The sequence below is a fragment of the Equus przewalskii genome, chromosome 27, assembly GCF_037783145.1.
Source record: "Equus przewalskii isolate Varuska chromosome 27, EquPr2, whole genome shotgun sequence".
In the NCBI taxonomy this organism is placed as follows: Eukaryota; Metazoa; Chordata; class Mammalia; order Perissodactyla; family Equidae; genus Equus; species Equus przewalskii.
Genome location: NC_091857.1, coordinates 13,265,647 through 13,279,593, shown reverse-complemented (window position 1 = coordinate 13,279,593; position 13,947 = coordinate 13,265,647).

Here is a 13,947-nt window from a genome sequence, read left to right as displayed (position 1 = left end):
TATCTGCTGACTTCAGAAAATGTCTCTTCCCAACACTACTCAATCATCCTCTTCCCTTTGTCAAAACATTTTTTAAGTCTTGGGACCTCCAAGAAAACATTCAGACGAGCCTTGTCAGTTTCCAGTCACTGATTCACCATTGTGATCTCATCCTTAGAGGCTTTCCCTTCCCTTTCTCGATTTAACATAGCTTTCAAATATGCTTTCCAGTAAAATGGAGTTGTTTATACGGTTTTGTATTTCTTCCTGTTGCCTTTATAAGCATTTATCCATATTGACATTGATTTCTGTCAGGCCATGAACTACTCAAGATGAAGAAAATGGTACAAGATGGCTAGTATTCATCATGAGCCAGGTACTGTTCTAAGTAGCCAATAAGCTTAAACTAGTCTAATACTCACCAGCTCATAAGAGAGTCACAAATTGATGCGAATTCTAAAGTAAGTTACAGAGAGGTAAAGGAACATTCCCAGAATCACACAGCTACTAAGGAATGCGATAGCATTTGAATCCAGAGCCTGTGTTTTCAACCATCAACTGTACTTCTCTCCTAAATTATACGTTGCTAGTTGGTGACTTCAAATCTCAGCTATACCACTGATTATCTGGGTGTCAATACAACTTTCCATGTGACTCAGTTTCCTTCTCTGTGAAATGATAAAGCCTGTATATATTTCATAGATTTATTTTAAGGATTGCGTGAAATAACACACGTAAAGTCTTCAGAAAGAACTGGAAAAGGGTAAACATTTTCTCAATAGTATATCAGTGTTGTGTATGGTTGATGGTAAGTGAATTTGGGCTCAATGAATGACTGAAATGTTAATGCTTAATAGTGTTCAACATAATGTAATGTAACAATAAATATAATTATTTAACTGTTTACTAATATTTATTTTGCTTTTTAGTGTTTTTCTTTTTGCTTTTTGGCCAGAGACTTTTTAAGTCTCTCCAAGAATGTATGCATTTCTTAGGTTTGGTGGAAGGATTTTTATGGAGATCTTGTGCTATGCTTTCCTTAGTAAATGCTAAATTCCATCATGCAGAAGGAAGAGAGTTTCGTTACTGTTGGTACAATGGTTTAATATTCATTTTTATTCCCTGTGTGGTACTTCTGATTTAATTGGTGTTTAGAATAAAGCTCCCTACTTATTATCTGCTTTCATAATTGCAAATTTGTGTTTTAATACCTTCCACATATATACTGTGCTTTTCTTTATTTCCTTAAATTTTTTACTGTTTCATAATCACGGCATTTGAAATCTCATAAAATGTTATTTGGGGGCTTGCTGGAAATGCCATCTACATAGTAATGGCTCAAGTTTGTAGCATCTTTAACACATAATAGGAGATGGAATTCATAGCAGAGTAATAAACATCTCTCTTTAGGCTCTGTATTTGTGAATGGTATGACTTTGCTCCCAGAGGGCACTTAGCAACACAGCGTTATGACTATGCGTACAAGGATAAAAACAAATAAATAAAAAAAAAAATTCTCCTTTTAACACAGCATTATTATAAATTTTTTGTCAGAATCTGAAGTCTGTGAATGCTAGACTTGTAACCTTTTAGTTTAGCTCTGCAAATGGCATAAACCAATAGGATTTTCAGGGCATACTTGGGTAAATAATCTTTTTTTCTTTTCTTTCTTTTTTTTTTGGTAAGGAAGATTGGCCGTGAGCTAACACCTGTGCCAATCTTCCTCTATTTTGTATGATGGATGCTGCCACATCATGGCTTGATGAGTGGTAAGTACGTCTGTGCCTGGGATCTGAACTGGTGAACCCCAGGCCACCAGAGCAGAGTGTGCAAACTTAACCACTACACCACCAGGCCAGGCCCATTGGGTAAATAATCTTAATCCAGAAGAACATTGTTTGGACACGGCTTTAGAAAGTGCTCTAGCTGAGTCGTATCATGTAAAGAATCCCCCTTGAGTATAGGGCTTTCTACCTCTGCCGATGGAAGAGGATCTGAATATGCAGCTAGAAAGTTGGGTTGATATTTACCACATATGACCTGCAAAGGGAAACAGTTTAAAAGAAAGTGCTTAATTTAATCCAGAGGAATGTCAAATCAAAACACAATGAGCTTTCCAAATGTTCTTTTCCCCAGAATATGTGCTATTCTCAAGATGGCTTAAATGCAGTAGAATTCTATGAATGATTACAAAAGTCTTCATTCGTGACATTCAAGCAAAATGTTCTTGCTCTGTGAGCCCAAGCACAAGGACTCATGGTTTCCTTTGGATATCACAAAGACAATGTTTACCAAGTAACCAGTTGATTTTCCCCCTGTTATGTTCACGTGTCTGTATTATATTTTAGAAACTGGAACTACTCAGATAAAGTCCACTTGTTTTATCAAATCTCTCAGAATTTCACATCCTGACTGCTTGCATCTGCCTGTATATATATATATATATTTTTTTTTTTGCTGAGGAAGATTAGCCCTGAGCTAACAGCTGTACCAGTCTTCCTTCACTTTATATGTGTGCACCTCCACAGCATGGCTGATGAGTGGTGTGGTTCTGCACCCAGGATCCAAACCCACAAACCTGGGCCGCTGAGGCGGAGTATGACAAACTTAACCACTATGCAATGGGGCCGTATCTACCTATATTTTTGCATAAGAAATCAGGATCTTTGCCTCATCAAGAAAAGAAAGAAACATATTGCCATTTCCAAATTAATCTAATCAGAAAACTGGGCCGTTTTTAGCCTTCAATATGTTATGTAATGCTGGTAATAGCAGAATACAAGTAAAGGATTTAGGTTAAATTCATACAGAAGCTAGTAGAAATTATTTCTAAGACTAGAAATTATCAAAAAAGAGATCTTCAGTATTAAGGGCAAAGCCCTCAAAGACGATCCAAAATTGTAATTGAGAGTTTAGGTTGGGGGGAGATAGTGTTAGATTCTCATTGCTATAAAAGAGTTCAAGTGTCAGATAAACACAATCAACAAGTGTTCTAGGAATGGTGTTGGAATCAATCTTGGTGATTTTGAGAGAATCATGAAGAGGGATTGAGATGCTAGAACCTTGAAGGTGGGTAACCACCCCAGGTTTAATAAAGAAGCAAATGGTGAATCCCAAAAATGCTGTATCACTGAGCTTCATATTGATCCTGAGCCCAGTTTCAGGAAGGTCCATTAAATGGGTGTTCTGAGAGAACTTAGGTAAAAAGCTGGTGGCAGAGATTTACCAAGGGTGAGTAGTGCCAAGCTCACCTCTATGACATTTTTACTTGACTGTTAGATAAACATAGGCTTAGACATAGACAATCTGGATGTTTCCAGGGTAAAGTTATTGTGGGGCTACGATTGCCCTTCACCTCTGCATGCAACTTCTCCTAGGGCTGATTCTTGAGGAAAGGATGGTTGATTTGTGATCTAGAAATTTGTGTTAGTCGGTTATTAAGTATATAAGTAAATAAATGATAAAATAAAATCATAAACTATCCTTTAGGCTGCTCTATGCTCAGTTAACTGTTGGATCCTATGAATGTGCCCTTAGTAGGAACACAGAGAGCAGACACTATTATAGAGATAACTTTCTTACATTGTTTTCTGTTTAATGTTCTTGAAAAGACCTATTGTCTTACTTCAACAATCAGACTGCCAACTACATGAAAACAGGGACCATATTTGTTCTCTCAAAGTGCTTCTCAAATGTCTTTTACATTATGGGGGCCTTAACTTTTAATGATTCTATTGTAATTAATAAGACAGGGCATCATGTTATAAACCATAGAAGAAGCACTTGTTACCTTAAGAGTCATTCTCTATTTCTCTGGTCAATAGGACTCCCATTTCATACAGGAACTGGACACCCTGCGTGCTTCAGTGGGCCTTCCTCAGCCCTAGAATGAATGGTGATAAATCTAAGCCAATTGTTCTCAGCTCTGTCTGACCCAATACCTTCACTCAGAACAAATTCTTGAGTGGCCCCTTCACTACTCAAAGATGTTAGTGAAAACATAACATATATATTGAAGCCATTAAAAAATTAATATAATGCTGTAACTAATATAAAGAAGAAATAATTTGAAATCAAATTATAATAAAAAATGTTTGTAGTTGTTCCAAAGCATTTACATATTTAAGTACAATGAAAGGCAATAAAATTTTCATGTCTGCACCCAGATGTTGAGTCATCGTAAACGCAAAGAGACAAATACAGTAATGCATATGAGTTTCACTGGAGAACTCAAACACTGAAACTGCCATTCTCATTGTTGACATGACTGATCTGGATTGGAACACATGATAGATATCTTCTGTCCATCCTTCATCCCTAGTTGTTCTCCACCCGCTACGCTGCTTTTGTCCAAGAATGACCTGTACTAAATATATCAGTAGCTCCCTCGCTCTTTCATTTCTGTTTGTGTTCAAGAGATTGGAAGGAAGTTAGAAAGAGCAGTCAGGGATAATTCCACAGGCTCCCTCCCTACAAGGTCTCCTTGCTAATCTTCTCTCATAAGAAGGTGGGTGTTCCGTTCTCCTCTCAAGGTGGTTTCTATACCCATGATTCTCTCTGTTGTTCCTAACCCAGAATTATGGTGCTACTTATTGTGGTTCCTCTATTCCCATCCCCCCACACCTTTGTAAGTGATCTCTTTATAATTAAACCTTTGTTAAGTTATCTTACTTTGAGAATGCTTTTTTCTTTGTTTTTGTACTCATGAGGGTACAGATATTTCTTTGAGATAATGATTTTGTTCAGGATCATTTAATTTGAACAGAAACACATTCTGCCTTAACCAACAATGTCATTTCTTTTACCTAAAAAATTATCCCACGATAATTGCTTTAAAGATCACTTTGGGGGAGTGGTTGAGTTCGCACCATATTCTTTGGCGGCCCAGGGTTTCGCTCCTTCAGGTCCTGGCCGTGGATATGGCACTGCTCATCAGATCATGCTGAGGCGGCATCCCACATAGAAGAGCTAGAAGGACCTACAACTAGAATGTGCAACTATGCACTGGGGCTCTTTGGGGAGAAGAAGAAAAAAAGAAAAAGAAGATTGGCAACAGATGTTAGCTCAGGTGCCAATCTTTAAAAAAAAAACCAGTACTTTGCATGTTTGAAAAGCATTTCATACAGTGTCACATTATATAACCAATATTTGATTATATTACCTTAACCATGTAAATACTATTTAAATCTATGATGTTCGTTACTATAGACCATGAAGCAAAACATATTTATCTGTAATAAGAGGCTCCTGTTGATTATTATTTTGGAAGGATTATATATATTAAAGCTCCTCTGAATTTTCCATTTTTGAGACTAAGATTATAGAATTTCAAGAAGAAAATGAATCAGAATAGTCTGATTCTATTCTTGGAATCGTGATTTGATCACCCATCCAACAATGTGTGTGTACTTTCCTTCACATTGCACACATACAAAATACCATGTTGACTAATGCTGGAAAAGGTGCATCTTCAGGAATGTCTTATGAAATTGTCAATCTCACTACGCCTAGATGTTTTCTTCTTAAACCCTTCTTTCTTTTCTGCTATCAGTAAGTTCTTCTAAGAGGTAAAAAAGCAGGAAAAACTAGAAAAGAACCTTAATCTAATTAAGTAACTAGTCCCCTTCTCTTAAGAATTTTTGTTTTCTAATAATTCTCATTCCTCTTCCTTTCCAAGCTTTATATTTCTTTACCCTTTCCAACTTCAGACTTTCCTGTTTGTTTTCTCTACCTTTATAAAGAAACACCTACAGTAAAGAAAAAAATAACTATGACATTTCCAATGCAGCTGCAAATTCTGCACGGCTACAGAAAAGAAGGCATTATGTGCTTATAAAGATTAAAAAAACAATAAAATTATGAACCAAGAAAGCACAGAAGGTAGTAACCACATTTAGTTGTTTATCACGGAATCATCTTTATAATCCATCTGTTTCAATTCCACAGAGCAAATTACGAGTAATTAGGAAGTTTCTCTTCATTTTATAGATTTGGGCTTGGAAACTTTTTAGGCCAGTACAATATAAATTTTATTTACTGTTTTTGGTATTTGAATTTCAACCTGGGCAAATGGCCACCTGGAATATAATAGAGGCTTGTGGGACATATAGTCTTCCTACCACTTGGATAATGTAAATATTATAGTATATTTTCCATTCCCTTTTTATTTAAAAAAGCACACTTCATGAAAAAAGATAGCATTATATCGACAAAGCTTAAAATTTAAAAGACACAAGGAAAGCAATGTGTTAAAAAATAAAAAAAGATTCTATGTAAAATTAGTTACCACTGCTGTCTTCAAGTATTTTTAACCCCTTAAAAGTAAGCCAAGTTTCATCCCGGGTGCATGGCCCTGAGGATATCATAAATTTGAAAAAAAAAATGTATCTCTTTTGGGCATGCCATACATATCAGCTTTTCTAGATGCCAAATTTCTTTTTGTAGCACCATCATGGCAGCAAGTCAAGAAGTCAGGAACTCCAGCCTCTGGTGTGGCCTTGATTGGTCATAATTTAAGCTGACTGTGATGGGGGCTCAGCTGAGATGTGTGATTGGGCAGCTGGGCTTAAGGCTGATCTGCTGAGAGGTTGCCTTGAAATGTAACTCAACGAGGAGAGAACACGTTTAGTCAAAACTGCTAGCAACTTTGAACTATAGGTTGTTATGCGTTGAGCTTCCAACACTGTCAAGCATCCCAAGATGGAGAAACAAAGGATGGTGAATTGAGCGTTTAATTCATTCACTTGATAGTGTGGTTTGGAAAGTTTTGGATAAACAATTTCCCACTCTTTATTCCTCTACCTAACTCAGGGCCAGTTTGGGGCATGGGCTCAAATGGTCCTGAGATCCAGCAGAAATATCCCTTTGAGCCTAGGAGATAGTTATTCTGGCCCAAGCGATGCTTCTCTCCCCTTTGTCATCTAGAGTGTGATTTCTTCTCACTGTTTGTCCCTCTGTGAGTGAATGTTGGGCAGAGGACAAGTTGGTTACACTGGATGATGGAAAAAGGTTCTAAGAGAAGTGAAAAATGAATTGAGAGCCACAGAAGCATTCCTCTATAGACCCGAGGAGAGAGAGCTGTGAATGGCAGAGAAAGCAGGATCCCTCATTGCTTTCTCTACCTTGTGAGAGTAAAATTGTCAGCAATACATATCAATAATTAATTAGAGGCTTTTTAGAAACTAAGACTTCTAATAGATACCTTAATAGCAAAAGTCCCTCCTCAGTACTTCACATGACCTGTGGACAGATTTTAGTCCCTATTAATTATTCATTACTCAACAAATAGGTACTAAGTTCAAAGCATAGTCCTAAACTATGCAGGGAATGAAATGAAAAAAAAAAAAAAAGATGAAGGGCACTGTGTCTGCCTCATAGGACATTAAAATCCTATCAGCTAACTAAGAAAAATAGGGATCCTATGTCATAAACCCAGGCTCTAGTCATAACTGGGACTCTGCTGCTGACCTGTTCCCTTATTCTTGTTCTGGTCACTTGCCTCTCGTTTGGTTCTTCCCTACGCCTGCCATGGCCAGCCCACCTGTGGATGGAACTTTCTCACAATAACTACCGACTGAGATTGTAGGTTGTTTGTTTCTTTTTTGATGTCTGGTTACTTTAGAGCTGCAATAGAATGTGGTTTGGAACATGAGTCTCTGAAGATAACTAATGGCTGAACCTGTCTTGACTCAAAGACCGTTGGGGAAGGAATTTAGTAGTCAAACTCCTTTGAAAGTTTTCTCTGTTCTTCACACATCTGGGGCTGAATATATTGTTTAACTTCAACGTCAGTGATATCTTGATAGGCATTCATGCAAATCGGTTCTGATGGAAGTTTACTATCCTTCTCCAATAACAAGCAATACATTCCTTACTTAAATTCAGTGTAAGTATAAATACCATATGGTATGTAATGCTATCTTCTTGAATTACTGCTATAGAATATTCCAGATTGTATGAGTTTTAGGATAGTCAAGGAAATTTTTAAGTATTTTAACATTTTCAGGAAAATGTTCCTTTCGTTTAAGTTTGTAGGACTTTAAAACTTATGTTACCATCTACTAGTTGGATCACTCGTTTAATTCTGCATGCCTAATTTTTCTGTTTATCAAATTATATAGATGCTTTCTCAAAGCCCTCCTGTAGCTTTTTGAAAATAAAAGAAGCAATCATTTAAGAATTGTGTTTAAAACCAGAATTATATAGTGAGAGCAGTTGTATGTTCCTTTCAGGTGGCCATAATAGATACATTTCTTTTTCTGTGTAATAGTGTGTCATTAAAAACAGTTACTCAACTCTGATTTTTCATCTAACTGTTTTCTAAAGTGAGTTTAGCCAGTGAAAGGGTACATGGCATCATCTATAGTTTACCAGAAAGTGCCAATTATCAACCTTGAATACGTATCTCTAACTATGGGATATTTCTCCAGCTGCCAGGAGTTATTTCCAATTTTGAGGTTGGAACAAGGGCTAATTTGCTATGTGCTCATCCATAATGATAAAGCTACTTGGCATTTGAACTGTATAATATCAAATCTAGAATAGTCCAAAAGAGTTGAATACTTTCTGCTCTCTCAAGAATGTGTATCATTTCCAAGAGATTTAAGAGTGAATTGCCCCCAAACCAAAAACAGTAAGTTAAATCTCCAGAGGTGCTTTAGAATGGCCTATCTCAATGGAAGCTTCTCTAGAAGCTCAAATCTTTCAACCTCTAGACAGTGTCTTCCAAGTTGGCTTTACATAATAATCGGTAAATCTCTTGTTTAAATACACACGGGATTCCTCATCACACTCTCTCTTTCCCATCTGCCTTTGTGAGTAAAAATTGATTGCAGCAATGCTGGCTTTCATGGGGCAGTGGCTAATTAGGCTTGTTAGCACCAAAGGTGGTCTTGTTATCAGGTTAACACGGTAGTCTTATAATAATATCCATAGCCTGCTGTCCACTTGTCTATTTTGATTCCTTTAAGGAAATTTTAAATGTCTTATGTTTTTGATTTTCTTATGTTCTTGGTTCACACATATGGCTTATTTATAAAATAATCATTCTTTTGAATATTTTTTCCTGTGATAGCTTCACTAGATATCCAAGCTATTCATGTTTTTAAAAAAATTGTCAGATGATACCCAAATATAGCACTATATCAAGAAATGCCTGTATGAAATTTATTCTTGTGATCCTTAAATTCTTTCAATCTACATGTTTCATCTATCCCTGGATAAATGGTACATAAGTATGATGGCGATTCCTGTTAGCCAGAAACATTTGTGTGGTCAACATTTATAAAATGCATTATGAATGAAAATATGCTTGAGTAGAAAGAGTTCTCTGTAAATATTGTCCTAATTACAAGTGCTCATTTTCCGACGGATTGAAGATCTCTAAATCTGTCTATAACTTTCAACTTTGGATCATAGGAATATCTCATTATAATGATCCTAGGGTCTATTTGATAATTATAATAATTTTAACACATGCGAGTAACTGTTTAGGATGCAGCTAATTTGTAATAGGCTCTTAAAGTGAAAATCACATATTTTTCTTTAATAATCAGAGTAAAATATGGACGCTATCAATTTACACTCCATATTCACAATGAACTTCAACGTGTCCCTAGAAGAAAGGTTTAATTTTGCAGGTCTAATCCACAAAATGAGGTGTTAATAAGCTACATCTTTATTCTCACTTTTAAGTGATTTCTTTTTAATCATGGCACAACGGTACTACAGTTTGTATGGAAAGAAAACATATTTCATGGTCAAGTTCCTTAAGGAGATCATTTACCTTCAGTCATATTCAGGATACATATGCTCTTACAGTGGGGACAGGAATTCATAAACACTTGTTAAATTATGCAGCCATCCTTGAAGATGTCTCTAAATTACATTTCCCTTGTTTTACAGCTTGTCTTCATGTATTCACAAATGAGATACATTATAATTAATGCAAAAGCATAGCACATCTATAAAGTTTAGAATATAAATAATTTTGCTTGGAAAGAACATACTGAATGAATTATCAAAGCAATTTTATTGGTTCCCCAATTTACCAAAGAAGAAATAAAACACCCTTATGAAAATTTCCCAGCACTTAAGTCTATTTAAGGTCTATTTCATATGCCCTTAAGTTCTTCAGATGCTATTGCCAGTAAAAGGAGAGTGCCTGATAATAAAACAATTCTTCTCTCATATTCTTCTCCTCTTTCTTGTAAGTACACAGAATACTGTCTTCGTCCTGGTGGGACCATTGTCTCTGTCTCCTCAGAGTTTGTGTAGGTGTGAGGAGAAATGTTTGTTAATTTTGCTTCCTAAAAAGTAAAGTCTCAGTGGTTGAAGGTTTGTCAACAAACTTTTCTTTTATCTTCATACTAATGTCTTGCAACTGCCAGCTTGCTTTTATTTAGATGTTGTGATACTGCGATTTATAATAAATATCTGTTTTGGTCTTTGTTCACAGTTCCTGGCTCACAGTTCCCAAAACCCTTAGAATTTTGTGACCGGTAAGAGCAATGGGAGCATTTTTTGTTATATTTGGTCACTTGTCCCAAGTTCCTGAGATAGCTTCAGAACTATAAAGGTGAAATAGGTGTCTTGTTATTCATAACAAGCACTTTCAACCACAGCTGAGTTTATTAATGAGGTCACCTTTGGAAATCCCCTAAAGAGAGGGGAACTGGTTGCCAGGAGAACCCAACAGGAATAGAGGGTTGGAACTTTCAGTCCCATCCCCTGATTTTCTGGAGGTTGAATGAGTTGCCTATGGTCAATGATTTAATCAATCATGCCTATGCAATGAAGCCTACGTAAAAATCTAAAAGAGGAGTGGGTTTGGAGAGCTTCCAGGTTGATGAACATGTAGTGATTTGGGGAGAGTAGCCACTCAGAGAGAGCATGGAAGCTCTGTTCCTTTTCCCATAGCTTACCCTATGTCCTTCATCCAGCTGTTGATTCATATCCTTACTATCTTTTGTAATAAGCCCATAATCTAGTGAGGAAACAGCTTTCCTGAGTTCTGTAAACTCCTCTAGCAAATTAATGGAACCCAAGGAGGGGGTCCTGGGACCCCGTGATTTATAACCAGCTGGTCAGAAGCATAGGTGACAACCTGGACTTGTGATTGGTACCTGAAGTGGGGGGCAGTCTTATGGGACTGAACCCTTAAGCTGTGGCATCTGACGCTATCTGCAGGTAGATAGTGTCAGAATTGAGTTGAATTGTAGGACACCAAGCTGGTGTCACAGAATTGCTTGGTGTGGGGGAAAAACTCATATCAAAATTGGGTGCAGAATCATTTGATGGTGAATCATAAAAGAAGAAAACTAACATTTATAAGGACTGTGTTCCAGAAATTGTATTGATACCACCTCCTTTAATTATCACACTTATTTTTCCAATTAGTGTTATTGTTTCAATGCTTTGAAAGGTTCACCAACTTGCTGTAGATTTCATAGCTTACAAGAGGAAGAAATGACGGTGGAACTCAGGTTTGTCAGACTCAAAGTCACATGCTTTCATATCTCCATACTGAACAGAGAAGAGGATGATCAAAGGAAGATTAAGATTTTCAACAACAAAGATCTTGTCTAAGTAGTAAGAAAATTATATTAAACAGAGGATTCTATTTCCTAGGCAGTCTGGTTAACAATTCAGCTTGCTCCATGTTATGAAATATGACAGATGAAAAAATTATGAAAGTTCTTCTAAATTTGAGCTCAATGTAGTTGGCCATACTTCCTCTTGAGAGTAGAAAGGGCAGATTTTCTGTCCAGGCTTTTTGCTATCTTTTTCCTATTTCGATTTCTGGAGAGATCTGGAAAGGGGATGACTTAGACAAAATAGCAAGTTTTCAGTAAAAAATTTAAAGTCAAATGAAAGTAATTTTTAAGAATTTTTTAAGAAATCCAATCTTTACTGAATCCTAATCGATAAATCTAACCATCTGTCTTTCATATATTGACAATTTTTACCCCTGGCTCAAAGTGGCTCTCTCCCACATACTCCTATCTTAATTCTAGTTGATATCAATACTATATCATCATAGATAACCCTTTGCATATCCTGGTCTTCCAGTTCTTTGAATTCCTCTGCTACAATGACAATGTTTTCCACCTGCTCTGTTGCTGCTTACATCAGTTCTGTCACCAGATATGTGGGGTTTTCCTCCCACCAACCAATTCTCCACTCTGCAGACATCAACTGGGTGTCCTACAATGCAATTTTTAACTACCTGCAGTTAGTGTCATATCCCTCAAGTTAAGGATAGTCCCACAAGACCATTTCAGACACCAATCACAAGTTCGGTATCTCCCGTACTTCTGATCCTCACACCCAGATTGGGCATTATCAAAGCTGCGGAGGAAGTTGTGAGAACCATTGATATATAACCAGAGGATCAGAAGTATTGATATCAACAGTTGAAAGGGTGCTTATGAATAACAAAAGATACCCTTCTCAGGCTATCACTTACGAAATTACAAGGTTTTAGGATCTCTGTGCCAGGAAGAGGGGACAAAGACCAAATATATATTTCTTATTATATCACAATATCACACCACCCTATCTTGTTCACTTGCTTCTACAAGACACACCCTAGACCCGTGGTTCTAATTACTGTGCGCATCAAAATTGCCTGAAAGCGTGTTAAAATAGAGTTTGCTGGGACCTGCCCACTGAGTTTCTAAACCAGTAGATCTAGGGTGGAGCCCGAGAATATGCAATTCTAACAAGTTCCTGGGTGATGCCAACGCTGCAGATCCAGAGGTCACACTTTCAGAATGACTGACTGAGACATTGTGATTGCTTAAACCAGCAACTCCTGTATGCTCACAATTTCGTCCACCCCATTCTCTGAGCTCTTCCTTCAAAGGTTTCTTTTAATGCTCTTACTTTAAAGTCTTTTGATCTCTCTGGGCCCTCCAAATTATTACCTTATCACAGTAACATTAACCCTCACTCCCTTGATGGCCTGTCTTGCCTGTTTTCCTGCCTAAATTCTGTGGTCAATTATTCTCTTGGACATACCCTCAACTTCCCTGTTTTTCTTTTACTTTGTTGAACCAGCTTGGAAATAATAAATCCTGGTGAGATCCAAATTTCCACCTAATCCTCATCTATCCCTGAGCAGCTGGATGTATGGAGCAAATCACAAAACACACTGTCTTCTACCACTTTAAATTTATAACAGAATTTCAGAGCCTGTAAATCAATCATACTACATATGCTCCAATCCATTCACTCTCGAATTCACCTAGCTTTGCATCTTCTCCTGTCTCTTAAACCTCCAACACCTCCCCAGAAATCATTCATTTTTGATTCCTACTTTTCTGAGAACACTGAATCAACCAGAAGAGAATTTGAGTCCTAAAACTATTTATACTCATTTTACTATATCTGCATCCATATAGACTGCCTTTCTCTATTATTCCCCATGAACTACCAAGCCCCTATCTGTATATTCTCTTATGATCCTTATTTTACAAATGAAGAAATGAGAATGGAGGTAAAGTTACTTTTTTATTCTGAGACAGCTTAGATTCAAACCCAGACTCTGTTTCTAGAGCTGGGGCTCAAAATCTGTGCATTTGGAAGCTGGAGCCCAGAAGAAAACCAGGGCTGGCGAGGTCCTGGATGAAGCTGTTGACTGAGGAAACAGACACTTTTACTGCTATCAGCCCCTTGAAACAGACGTTCAGCATGCTCATAGACCAAGATCAGTCACCCCAGAGAGCTGAGTAGGATTTGAAATGTCGGGGGTCAGTGAACAAATACCCTCACTTAGCATTTAGAGATAAAAGCCTCAATAAGCACATTCTCTTCAGGACATTTAATTTAAAACATATTTCATTGGCGAAATGCAACTTTGGTAATTGTCGGCCATCTGATCATTTCCAGTCTATACGAGTGGGAGGAGTGGAGAGAACCCAGAGTTTTCCCAGGTGCCTGATATTAGGAGAAATTTTATATTCCAGA